Source organism: Phalangium opilio, unplaced genomic scaffold (assembly GCF_054372755.1).
Source record: "Phalangium opilio isolate 3A_F unplaced genomic scaffold, DU_Popi_V2 ptg000089l_1, whole genome shotgun sequence".
Lineage (NCBI taxonomy): Eukaryota > Metazoa > Arthropoda > Arachnida > Opiliones > Phalangiidae > Phalangium > Phalangium opilio.
The window spans coordinates 8,324,129-8,338,300 of record NW_028324194.1 but is presented as its reverse complement, the minus strand read 5'-3'; the positions used below and the strand labels follow the sequence as shown (position 1 = coordinate 8,338,300).

General features: G+C 37.2%; 1 long non-coding RNA gene across 1 annotated transcript; it reads right to left on the bottom strand.

Annotated features, from left to right (window-relative positions):
• Positions 1 to 1,220: 1,220 nt before the first annotated feature.
• LOC149647366 (uncharacterized) lies at positions 1,221 to 2,298 on the bottom strand. The gene is made up of 2 exons (XR_016371931.1): positions 1,547 to 2,298; positions 1,221 to 1,431 (listed from the first exon to the last, which is right to left on the bottom strand). It is a non-coding gene; the product is annotated as an uncharacterized LOC149647366 (long non-coding RNA).
• Between the last annotated feature and the right edge of the window lie 11,874 nt (positions 2,299 to 14,172).

Below are 14,172 nucleotides of genomic sequence, written 5' to 3'. Positions count from 1 at the left end.
CACGAGAGGTTTATCTTTAATATTTAAATAAATATAATTATTTTTAATTATTTTAATCTTCAATAATTAACATTAATAATAGTTAAATCGTTTAAAATAAAGTTATACCTATTATCATCTCAAACTTTGCTAATATTGACGTTTCCCACCTTAGGGAGGCTAGACGTTTCTCGTAACCCTAGCTGATCGCCGCGTATATCGTAAAACCAAACGATGATATTGGAGTAGAAGCCAATGATACAGATTGGTGTCTATGTGGAATAGACGCAAGACCAGTGGATGGTGGTGTTAGAAGCCAGTGTAAGTGCAGACGGGGGTCAATGTGGGATTGACAAAGAACAGAAGATGGTGGTGATTAGAAGCCAGTTGTACAAACTGGTGTCCACGTGGAATGGACGAAGATTAGAAGCCAGTAAGAACAGACTAGTGTCCGTGTGGGATGGACAAAGACCAGAAGATGGTGGTGTGAGAACTCAAGTAGAGGAGCCATTTCCGTGACTGTGAAAGCAGTTCGGAAATGGCGAACACGTTTGCTCCGATACGCAAACTGCGAACGCGGTCACGTGGGTGTAACAACGGACAGACACACAGACAGACAGACAGACACGGCCGTTACAGAACCTCTCCTGGACTACGTCACACGGAGAGGTAAAAAGGGTGCAATTTTGCAGGGACGTTACCCTGTACTGTAGGCACGCAAGCACTATATCTAAGCCTGATGACTACTGAATAGTTTTCGCGCGTTTGGCGCTCATGCACCCATATATTTCAATGGACGCACCAGCATGAGCCGCGTTAAAATTCCTCAGTGGGCACCAGGCTTTAAAAAAAATTGATGGATTGCTGTTAGTGCAATTTGTCTCCACAATGGTGTTCGTACTCTTTCGTATTACAACTTGTTGTTGGTTAGAAGGAATTTTCCCCCCAAAAAATATCCTGAATTGTTTGATTCATGGTTCCATGAAACTTTGGTCGGTGAAAACCAGCCTTAACATATTGAATTTAAAGAATTATAGAAAGTAGGGTCAGCTGCCCTAATTTGGAACAGCTCTAATTTGGAACACTTTTCTTAAAATCGTCATAACTTAAGTTTGAGAGCTTCAAATTAATATTTTAAGGGCTCATTTGGAAGAATGAACATCCCTCTATCCATATAACACGGCCTCAAGACCCTATCATAAATTCCAGATAAGATACAAGCATAATTAGACAACCTCATATTTTGCATAATTTATTTTTTCCAAAATGAAGGGAAAGTTCTCCCATGGGTCTCGGGAAATAAGCTTTCACGGCCAATGGGAGAAACATAGGCTTACGAAAATGATTCCATTGAAAACTTCGGATCTTTCTCTTCAAATTAAACACTTTAAACGCCAGGTTAGGCCCAAAAATTATTGAGAAAACTCGAATAGAAAATATGTCCTCATTTGCCTAAAATGGAACACCCCGATACACGAAAATTTAATCTATCTTTTTACATCCATAACTAATGTTTTACTCACTAAAGGACAACAAAAAGACCTTAGAAGATGCGTTGATTCATTACCTGTTTAATACTTTTGGTCCCGTTAGCGTAGATTAAGATGCGGAAAAGATACGGGTATTATCAGCCCAGTGTCCAGATTTAGTCATAAACGTGATGCCAATTTTAGCTGATTTAGCATGTTTCGCCTAGTGATATTGGGTTTCAAACACCGTATCATGACTCATTTGATGTAAAATGTAGATTCGACACAATTACGCCACAAAAACATAACAGTGTAGGTTACTTTGATCTAACTTGGTAATTATTTCATTCGAAATACCGTTAGAGTGCATTTAATTTACAATGTTTAACCGTAGTGAACTGACAGCGCGCCAATTTTTGAAGCTTTAAGCAGATGACACTCGGTGCCCTTTAAAATATATGTACAGGTATAAAATGGAAAGCGTTGGTCGCTAGATGGTCGTAGCATCGCTAACAAATTATATTTGCTTATTATTAGTTGCAAAAACACGGATATTTTCGTATTCAAATTAGGGTGTTCCAAATTAGGACGGGGTGTTCCAATTTAGGACGGGGGCGTTCCAATTTAGGACGAACTGTTCCAAGTTAGGGCTGAAATCGATCTTTTTTAAAACCCATTTTGCAGGAAAAGTACGCGTCTTAGCAATCTGAAAATGGGTGCAATCGATCGGCAATAGTTCAAACTTATTGTAATGGTCTGCTTGTTCACTTCAGTAACTTATTTGTTACTGAAAAATCTGACTTTCCAAAAAGTTTGAGAAAGTGTTCCAAGATAGGGCTACTGACCATAGTTACTTTTCTTGCCATTTATTATTGAAAATAAAATTGATTAGCATATGAGATTAGCGTAATTACATTTAATTTGACACGTCTAGGAAGATAATGTAAAATACGAGAAACGATTATAATTATTTTATCTCTTAAATGGTAGAAAATGTTTTCATGGTCATTAAGTTTTGTATCCACACAGAACTTGTTTGACTAGACCTAACTAGTTCTGAAACACTCCTAAATAAAGTTTGAAACGTTTTATTGAGCACAGAAATTATTTTATCTTTTCGATATTTAATTGGTTGGATTCGTCATTTTAAGATGGGGATTTTCATATATTAGCAAAATAGAAGTATGTTTAGGATATATCGAAATTAAGTCGGGAAAATTTCAAATGGAAAATTTTATGTGAATTCATATAATCTTTTATAGTACCAGAGTATTTTCTTTAATTGAAATAATGTAAAATATTTTCTAATATCTTGAATTGAAAAATGTAAAATACCGATATTATTTATTTCAAAGGTAACTTAATAAGATATTTTCAATTGTTAGAGAGAAAGAAACTCAATTCAACCGTTTCCCCCAAAACTAATTGCTCCAATTACCAGTTACCCCAAAAATTAATTGCTCAAATTATCCAGAGTTATGAGCCTCCAAAATATAGTGCAATGTTAATCCAATGGAGGGTGGTATGTTTATGAACATTTTCCTTAATATCTCGGCCCCTGTTTTCTCTTTCCCCAAGTTTATAGTATGGTTGGATGACTGGCAAATATGACTAAATTACATATTCAAAGGACATCCCCGTTTCTCTAGTAGAAACAGAGTTACGAGCCTCCAAATATAGTGTAATGTTAATCCCATGGAGGGTATGTTTATGAACATTTTACTTAATTACTCGGGCCCTGTTCGACGCAAATTCCCTGATTTCCCTGAATTTTACTAAAAATTCAAAATTTCCCCTGAGTTTTCCCTGACTTTTTTGTCAACTATTTATTTCCCTGATTTTTCCAGGTTTTCCCTGTTTTCTAGGTTTGTATGAACCCTGTACCAGTTACCCCAAAAATTAATTGCTCCAATTACCAGTTACCCCAAAAATTAATTGCTCCAATCAACAGTTACCCCAAAAATTAATTGCTCCAATTACCAGTTACCCCAAAAATTAATTGCTCCAATTACCAGTTACCCCAAAAATTAATTGCTCCAATCAACAGTTACCCCAAAAATTAATTGCTCCAATTACTAGTTACCCCCCCCCCAAATTAATCGCTCCAATTACCGTTTCCCCCAATATTAATCGCTCCAATTACCGTTTCACCCCAAAATTAATCGCTACAATTGCCGTTTCCCCCAAAATTAGTTGCTCCAATTACCGTTTACCCCCAAAATTAATTCATGGCATAAGAAATAGATTCTAACCATGGTGTTTAAAAATAGTTTTCAATTGTTAGAGGAAAAGAAACGAAGACAGAATTAAAATACTGGTTGGATCTTTTATTTAGGCAAATGTCGGTTTACCACCAAGAGCCTGGGAACATCCTAGAACCGCGTCTAAAAGTGTTTTTACATTTTCAAAGAGCTCTGCCGGATTTTTTGACGCTAATATGTATGTAAGAGCCACTGAAATCTTCTGAATGTTGGCCCCGTAAGCCGACACTGACCCTCCTACTGCATCGAATATGCAATTTATTCCACCAGCAAATTTTACCGTATTGGTGCCACTAAATATAAAAAAATCCCTATTGGATTAAGCGTTTTAGGCTTCACAAGTTCAGCAAACCAGTTCTAAACCGATTCCCGTGTAACTGTAAACATAGCTTCAGAGAAAGACGCGAAGGATCTAGTTCTTTTCTTTTCAAAACTTGCCATACTTATTTGAGCCCAAACGAGAAAACGGAACTTGCTGACCAGGACCATGAAAGTTAACAAAATCATTATATAATATTACTTAATTTATAGCGCAACGTGGTAGATCTGCAAGATTATATTTGTAATCATTAAGAAGAATGTTTTAGGAAGGATAAAGCTCAGAACACCTAACCATGGACAGGCAAAGCCGTCTTAAACCCTCGTTAAGAAATTGCAACTTATCGCCTAGTTATAATTCTTTACTAGGGTTCGGTGATAATCCACCGCGCTAGTGTCAAGCGTTGCTCTAAGCAAAACCTATTCAGTTGCCTGTCCATGGTTAGGTGTCCTGAGGGTATAAAGGTTCGGCGCTGCAAACACGATAGGGAAGTTGTTCAAAAATTTTTATTAGCCTGTACCTTGAGCAGACACTTGGGCGACGACACATACGATGGCGACCAACCCAAGAGAGACGCGAGTCGCCAAAGTATATCCTTTCATTTTTATCCCTAAATTCAAAATTTCTTGGTGATGAAATCTAATGAACAAGAAAAATTTGATCAATTTGAAGAACACGTATTCTCTTCTTCGCTTCACCCATGCTTAAATCTATCTGGTTAGCGTGGGGTTTTGACGGCTTCAAAAATAGGTTATGATTATTTTTTACGTTGGATTCAAAGATAAATTTACAGTCTTAGGATAATATATCAGGGCCAAGTCCAGGTTGAGAAATAAGGATTTTATTTAAACTGGCCAGTAGAGCCCAAGAACTTTAAATTAAAAAACTGAACATTGGCCACTTAATATCGCGAAACCTTGGAACTTTTCTAATTAATTAGGCTAAGTGTCCACATGGACAGTTGACCCTCAAGCATTAAATTATTGAGGTTAATTAAAGAGTTGGGCAAATTATTAAAGGAAAATTTCAGGTTACGTAACATTATACCTTAAATGAACGGCCTTTTTCTTAATACAAAATGAAAAATAATTAGCATTTAGTTTGTCTTAAAAACTAGGACTACTGCGCCGAACCGCTTATCCCTAAATGGATTGGTTGAATTCTCACAGCCTGAGAGACGTAAGGGTAAGAAGTTCGATTTAGCAGACACCACTAAACCAATGGCGGATGGTGCATTAGTCCTTGATTATTTTCAAGACTAATTAAATGCCAATTAATTATTTTTCTAATAAGAAAACATTTATTTTTTTTTAATATTTTACCTTTTTTAAAGGCAGTTATTTTGAGGTATTATCAGTTATGTTAACTGAACTTTTATTCGAAACTTGCAAAAAGAAACCCTCTTGTGTCTTGCGAGGGTCGATCAATGTTTCGTTGACGGAAGCGAGAATTGAAGTCCTACGCTCGGTGGTTAATTTTGCAGCCCATCATCCAATATAGACAGTACTAAGCTTTTAACAGCGCCTGACCAGGCGTCACTTTACGAGAATCTATGACCTACTTCACTTCATGACAAGCTCCAGTTTGTAACCAGTGACAAACTTATGGTCAACATATCTTATGAACTTATGGTCCAACTTATATGTGTCAGCATCACGAATAAGTCGGTTAACTTGTTTGCCTAACTAGTTTTGAAAGCATCTTCATTAGAAGTTCGAAGCGATTTCAACAGCGGATACATTCTTTGGACGGTATGGCACTTCCCCTTGAGCCTTCTGCTGCCTTAGTCCTTCCCTGTCACCGACCTCCTCCTGGCTGGGCTCGCTTTCGCCGGTATAGCGCTCTCGTCACCCGCTGGCCGAGCCCGTGTGCCTTGACGGTGATTCCGCAGGTACCATTGGGAACAATGGTGCGCGACAATTGGGGGGGGGGTGCTGATAAGGCCCCAGCTAGGTGCAGCACCTAATCGAATTTTCTCTGAATGTGAATAAGTTGTTTTGAATTGTCAGGGAGAAAGAGAAAGAAGCAGAGACAGAATTGAAGTATTCGATCATTTCTTTTATTTTTTATACTTCTTCTTGAACACCCTTCAAACAGTCAAAGTACTTCATTTTTATGTTTGCCCGCTACTGAGATACTGTTCGACAAGTTTAAGGAGGCTCTTAATCACATCAGAGATCTGTTGGTTAGTTAGCATTGTTGGATTCGCTATTACAGGGCCAAGTAACTGAAGGGCGCTTGTGGCAACTTTCCCTGAACCTGCCGCAAAAACTCCAAGACCAATGGTTAGGCATTGTAATCCGTTGCCAAATGCTTCCGTGACGTTTCTAAAAATATATATTTTTATTTTTACTTGAATGAGAGTTTACATTTTTAAGCGAGTGTCAAATAGAGATGAAAAGGTAAGATGGAGTGGTCATGAAAGCCTCCCCGTGTACCGCGTGCAAGCCGCTGTCCTTCGGTAGGCGATTGTTAAGTGCTGGCGCGTAGCGCCATTGTATTTGGATTCCGTACTGTACGACGCTGAGGATGCTGGGAGGACTTCGGTGCCATTCCGTAGGTGGGGGTACAGACTGCAACGTTATAGCTATAGGGATTATCACTCCACCCTCTCTCTCCTTCAAGATTTGATTGCACGATTAGAAAAATTTCTTGTGCGAGTATAAGATCTCATCCTTTTTTTAAAACTAGAAAATTTAACCGTTTTGCAATTGCGTCTTGGCTTCGAATTAAATTTTTGCTTAAAGTGCGTTTCATAGGTTTGTTACTGATTACTGGGAACTTGTCACGAAGTAGGCTAAAAGTAGGCGTGCCAAGAAGAAATAAATAATTTTAAGTTGACCAAAGAAGAATAATTTCTAATATTACTTACGTTCCATCGCAACCTGGCGGGGCTGTAAAAAGCAAATTCCTCGTTAAAATCTTACAATATTATATTTTTGATTAAAATTATATAGGACAAACGTCGACGCAAAGAGAACTTGTTCGTATTCTGGTTTGGCGCTCAGAGGTCGCGTTGGTCACTAAACAACACAGGTTGCTAGCTAAGTCGATATCACGCGACACGCGGTTACAAATACATTATGCATGACGTCAATAATGGCGGTTTCTACCCCCCTCCCCTTTAATTCAAGCAGAAGGGCCAAGAAAATGACCAGTTTAACATTCCACGTGAAAAAGAATCCATGTATTCCTGATATCCATTATTTAGAGTTGTTCACCGTCCATTTTAATTAAAATTGCAAACTAATAAACTGATCCCAGTTCGTAATTTTAAAAACTGCTTCAAGAAAATTATTAAACTTTATTTTGATCCGCTCTATTTCTGAAACTGCCCGCGGCTATACAATGCCTGACTAGAACAAACTCGATCATGTTATGCACGCGTCTTTTTACCTGTATATCGTTATAAATACAAAAGGCGATAAATATCGAGAATTGATCAATAAGCCTCGGATGGGAACTTCGTGTTTGAAAAGCGCGGAAGCGAATGAGTCAAACGCGTCTAGAGAAACCTTTATGTACACGTACGTTGAGCAGACACCTGGTAACTGCCAGTCATGACGACGGCCACAGCAACAACGACAACAGCGAGAAAAGTAAATCCCTCATCTTTTATTAGATCAAAAGGTCTTCGAAACAAAATCTGTTCAAATATAAAAATGTCTAATTAATAAATTTGAAAGGACCTCTCTTAGTAGGGTCAACTATTCGTCAAAACCATAACTAATTGGAGAGCTTGGGGTTCTGAAACTATCCCTGTACCAAGGGTCGGTATTACTGAGAAATACCCAATTATGGAGTTGAAACCCCCATTCCTATAACTTTGCCTCTTTACCCCCACCTATTGAACGGCACCGAAGTCCTCCCAGCATCCTCAGCGTTTAGTTAGGGTCGTATTAGTTCGAAATCGTAAAGGATGTCCCCTCTGTCTTAAAAATAGAAGCTAGTTATCATACAAATACAATGGCGGTTCCAGGCAGCACTTAACAATCACCTACCCAAGGGTAGGGGCGTGCTCATGGTACACTGGGAGATTTTCATTTCCGCAGGTTGGCCATATCCATTTCCACTCCAGCTTGCTTTTTTTCTCCCTGGCTATCCAATACCTGTGGCATTTCTTAAGGGTAGGTCCCTTTAACATTCCTTGAAAGGTGGTGGCTAGCCCTGTTTGCGACTGCTAACAAAGCCCCATACTATCTCAGTAAGGTTTGGTGGAACGAAGAAACGCTGTTGGTCAGCGTGGATAGATAGGGTCACAAATTTAAACGGTCTAGGTTAGTAACTAAGCAAGAATGAATTTATTGTATCGGAGAGAATGGTCGTATTACGAGCTAAACAAGAATGTATCACTTGGGTTAGATAAAGAGAGGGGGCTGCCGACAACCCGGCCTTTTGCGTAAATTTTCTGTTCTTAGGGAATCCCATGGCATTCGTAAGTAAGTCTATCGAGTCCAGCCCACCAACGGCCTACCGATGGACAATCTCAAATAAACCACCAAAGAAGGATAAAGAAAAGCTCTGAACTTTAACTTAACAATATAATCTTATCTTTACTTAAATATAATCTTAAAGTTAACCGCGCCAAGCTGCCCGGTTCAGGAAAGGCATCGCGTTCGAACCCGGTCCACGATAAGATTTCAAATATCAACGTCAAATTATTTTAACTAAGTGGTGAAGATCTAGGGAAGAGCTAGGCAAGTCGCCTAAACACCACCGCCACCAGCAAAGTTTAAACCGATGACCATAGAATATATTGCTTACCTGTCAGGAGCTCTCCGTGAAGTTCGGCGAGGATCAGTGATGAAGGTCTAAGGTGATAAGTCTAGCCTCAACCCTGTCAATTTATAGCCAAAAAAGCACGTTTATCGATAGGTGAGTTTTAGCACTGTCAAAGGTGGGTTTCCCCCTGGCTTCGCTCCCCTCTGACAACCACCCTTGATCACGTTGATGGAACACGGGAAAGCACTTAGCACTTAACGGGAATCCCTTATTTTTCAACAGGAATTACGTGACAAAATTTTGAAATTGTAATTTAGAGCTCATCTAAAGTCATATTTGAATGTAGGTCGCATTGATGGAAAGTCCTTCGAAAAGCTCTTATCGCTTATTTTTAAATCCAGCTGCAATTCATAATATTCGACAGTGAATTTGCATTTTCCTAGTCATATGAAAGGCGAAATACGTGAGAAAAGTACGTATGAATTTTAATATTGACTGATAGAGTTGGCCATGTGAAATATATGTCACGTTGATAGACCCGATCTTGGTTATTTGCAGCTGCAATTCTTTATTTTTCTATAGGGAATTTCCATTTTACTAGCCAAATGGAAAGCGTTACTGGGAACGCAAAAATGCTTTTAGGGCTTAGCCGCTTTTCAAAATTTGTCGGCTCAAATTTGCATTTCTCTATCCAAAATAAATTTTCGAATGATAAATTATTTTTTATTTTCCCAATATATTTTTCTATTCCTTAGATCTTTATTCTTCATTAATGAATTTAATGTCAGCGTGTAAAATATTAAAAGGTTAATCCGTTTTCTATCGGGCATTGAGATCTTTTACTAGACGGTATGTGCATTCCATTAAAAATGTAATAATTTAAAATCACTATTTACGTCTATCATTAACTTAGAGTTACCTGAACTTTGACCTGTCGTTACACGCGAATAGAAAATAGCTCACTCTTAAGAATTTGTTTCAAGAGAATGGGTACACTTTTAAATACATTTCGAATGTATCAAATTATTCTTAATTATGTCGCTAATTAGTTGATAAAAGGAACGAAATTAGAAATTAGTAATAGTTGTTGAAAAACCTTTTCATGAATATTTTGGGTGTAATGTTTCGTGAACGTGGAAGTCAATTAGTGGTACTTCGCTCCGAGACACAAGCTGAACAGTTAAGAAGCCAGTTGAGTAATCGACAAACTTATTTTGGGGTATTGGCTGGAGCCCTTATTTTGCTGCACAATCAGCGTTTGTAGAGAAGTAGCACTTGGGTGACTCGGTTCATTCCGAAGTGTGGAGATTAGGATACAATGGTCCTTTATTAGCTATAAATACGACTTAGTCACGAATGTCCAGCGTAATCTGCTGGGGTTCATCTCACAGCACATTGCCGGTCCCTTGTGGACTTTTACCAAGGGCGACGGCACAAAGAAACGTTTTGACCTTGGTCGCGAATTCAGACTCTGCCACCTCCGTTCTATACAGCAGAGATTTTGAGAAATTCTTCAAAGATATTGTGGGGAATTCTTCAAAAATATTTTGGGGAATTCTTCAAAAAATATTGTGGGGATTCTTCAAAAACATTTTGGGGAATTTTTCAAAGATATTGTGGGGATTCTTCAAAAATATTGTGGGGAATTCTTCAAAAATATTGTGGGGAATTCTTTAAAAAATATTGTGGGGAATTCTTCAAAAATATTGTGGGGAATTCTACAGAAATATTGTGGGGAATTCTACAGAAATATTGTGGGGAATTCTACAGAAATATTGTGGGGCATTCTTCAGAAATATTGTGGGGAATTCTTCAAAAATATTGTGGGGAATTCTTCAAAAATATTGTGGGGAATTCTTCAAAAATATTGTGGGGAATTCTTCAGAAATATTGTGGGGAATTCTTCGAAAATATTGTTTGGAATTCTTCGAAAATATTGTGGGGAATTCTTTAAAATTATTGTGGGGAATTCTTTAAAATTATTGTGGGGAATGCTTTAAAATTATTGTGGGGAATTCTTTAAAATTATTGTGGGGAATTCTTTAAAAATATTGTGGGGAATTCTTTAAAAATATTGTGGGGAATTCTTTAGAAATATTGTGGGGAATACTTTAGAAATATAGTAATTTAAATTACGTAAATTACCGCGGTAATAAGCCTGTAAAATGATAAAATACCATAAATTACGATAATTTCACATCTCTAGTCTGATACGATATGCTCAATAGTCGATTTCCGACCATGCGCAAACGAGGCAATTATGTATGTATTCGCTTTTGAATCTCATCCCGTGAGCCTTCGGGCGAGCGTTACTTTTGGGAAAGGATTACCTCATTGAAAAGATACCTTATTGGCTAGCCTCAATCACGTGCTCTTCTGACTTCCAAATAGCGTAACATATGCACGCAGAAAGGCAGGAAAGAATTCGGGTTATAAACATTTTGATTTTATTTATTTTTGAGAGAAGTACCTAGGCCTAGATAAAAACCGCAGAGTTTTAAATTTAAATACCATTTTACTTTCAAATGCCTTCAAAACCTTGAACCGCTTTAATTCTACACCTTTTATTACCACGTAATTTTGTGGAAGTGAGAAATTAGTTTTCTTACACCATTTTTGCGACATTTTAATAGAAATTGCATAAAATCGTATTAAGTATGATAAACCAAGCAACTTACTTCAAAATTAGTATTCACGTGACAATTCTTAGAATATCTTTCTTAAATTTTACCAATAGCTTAAATATAATAATTGCGTAAATTTGAAAGTGGGAGTTTTTCAATAGAAAATTGTAATTAATCTTGACCCAAATAAATAAAGGGGTAATTACTGACTATATGATACTTATAAGATATTTAAAATATAAATTTAATTCTTGAAGCGGTTCGTGATAAAAGTTTTATAGAAATTTGTGTATTGAATTTTATCGTTGATATATTTCAAACGGAATTTTTGTATTCCTTCTTAAAAACGGTTAGTTAGTTAATTTTATTAATATCGGAGATGAAATTTGACATTAAATCCCTGGTTATATTTTTGGATAATGTTTTCGAGATCGTGTCTTACGCCGTGACTTTTGTGTTCGATTTTGTCACGTCGATTCCAAAAAATATTAAAATTTACAATTCTATGAAGTCTATACCCAAATTCGGTCTTGGATACGCCAGCACCTTTCAACTGCTACGCTTTTTTCATTTCAACACTAGAAATATTCCCAATAATGTCAGTGAGTAACTATTTATTTCTATTAGCGTGAAATGTATCAATGAGTAACACAATAAGTTTATAAGATATGTTCCTTCCATAAGTTTGTCGAACTGGTTACTGAGAGCTTGGCATGAAGTGAGTGAGGTAGGTCATAGATTCGAGGTAAAGTGAAGCCTAGTGAGGCGCTGCTGTCAAAGGCTTAGTAATGCGGACTAAATAGGACCTAGATGGAAGTCCTGCAAAATTAACCACCGAGTGTAGGCTGCAATTCTCGCTTCCGTCGTTCTCCTTCGAACTAGCTCTTGCTGTAAGTCTCTCAGTAGCATTACGAAGTATAGGTTGTGTCATACTTATGGAATGAACATATCTTATAAACTTATGGTAACCCTTTCAGAAGCTAGGTTCTTTCAAAAATGGGTGGTTTGTTGTTTGAGTTCTTCACGAGGTTGGAAGGGAGGCGAGCCCCGTAGCTATTAAGCCTTTTAACAATGACCTATTTGTGACCCCAATTAAGCATTGTTTGATTGGAATTGAAAATTGTCAAAAACTTTGCGTTCGAATGAAATTTATCGTATGGTTTGATAAACTTTGCGTGCCACGAGACTTTCGTTAATAAAAAGGCAGGGAGTTACGCGATTGGTCGGAGGTACTTACTTAAAATTATCCTCAAAATTTGAAATTAATTGTAATTTTAAGGTATTTCCTGTATGTTTCACTATGCAGATTGGTCTTGTAATTAGTGGAAGAATCGATAAAAAAATCACTTGATTTTCCTTTTCACCCTCCCTTTAAGGATCGGTTTAAAACAAATTAAAAAAAAATAATTCCCTCATAAAACGGTTTAATTTCAATCGTTACAAACATAATTCGCGGAACGTCTGGGCCGGCGCTTTAAGCGTTTTCCTTCAGTTTTCGTAAACACTCTTCTAATTATGCACTAATACGTGCGTACAAGATATATTATTAAAAACTAGTTTTGGCTTGCAAGGTCAAACCAGAATTTTAAATAGATGAAAAGAAATATTAATTTTCTTAAAGATATTGTGACAATCATTTTTAAATCAATGAATAACATAGCATTAATTGTTCCCTTTAAATTTATATAAATTATAATTAAGTTTCAAAAAGGCTTGCTCAGCCATAAAGCTCATTTTTAGTTTTGCGCTCTTTAGGGCTGTAAAACTATTGTGCAGTCCAGTTGCGCGGCTGGGTGCTTTTTTCCCCCTTCCTTTCGTTCTTTGTGCGATATGTCATTTTTTTTTTTATAAAAAAATACATTTTTAAAAAGGTTTTGAGACAAAATCCAAAATATTATAAACTTCTTGGGGAAGGTTTCTGTGACATGACTCGATAGTAAAGTTGGTATAATCACGTGATACTACGCTGTGATCGGAATCCGATTATAGGATTCTTACCCATCCCAGTTTAAATAAATTGCCGTCGGTTTTACAAAACTCTGGTCTGGTGACACATTCAGTTAACCCAGCTTTCTTTTGGGGGTGTGCGAATAGCACTTTTTGGGTATCGAACCGGTTACCGAATACTTAAACATTTTCCTTATCAAATACCGAATCAAATAGTTTATTCCAAATCGAATACCGAATAGTTAGGCCTTGGTAAATTTTTTACTAACCGATTAATCGCGAATAGTTGGGCCTAGTATTCGCGAATAGTTAACCCTAATACTCGTGAATACTATGCTAACTATTCGCAATTAATCGGGTAGTTCCCTAATATTCGCGAATAGTTAATACAAAGCAAGGAGAAAAACATTTAGAAGCTCCTAAATTTCAAAATACCTTTCCTCATTGGTGGCCAAGTATTTGTTAAAATTTTCCTAGGCACTTGTTAGTAGTTTTTAAAGGGGCTAACCGGACCTTTCCCGGGTACTACTTTTAATTGGGGTTGGGACACTAATTTCCAAAAGTAGTAAATTGGTCTATGGTGGCGCCATCTTTTCAATATCCAACGGATCTGTTGGAGTAGGGGTATAAAGCTTTGAGACATTTGCCCGACAGCAGCGCCAAAATAGAAACAGTGGCGATAAGAGGAAATGAAGGCAGACTTACATTGGGAAAGGTCCGGTTAGCCCCTTTAATGGAAGACAAATAAAATTGGATGATATTTTTTAAAATAAGGTGGGTCTCTCTAGTGCCAAGGACCTAAATATATGGTAGTCGAACTTTAACCGAATAGTCAGTTCGGTATTCGATAT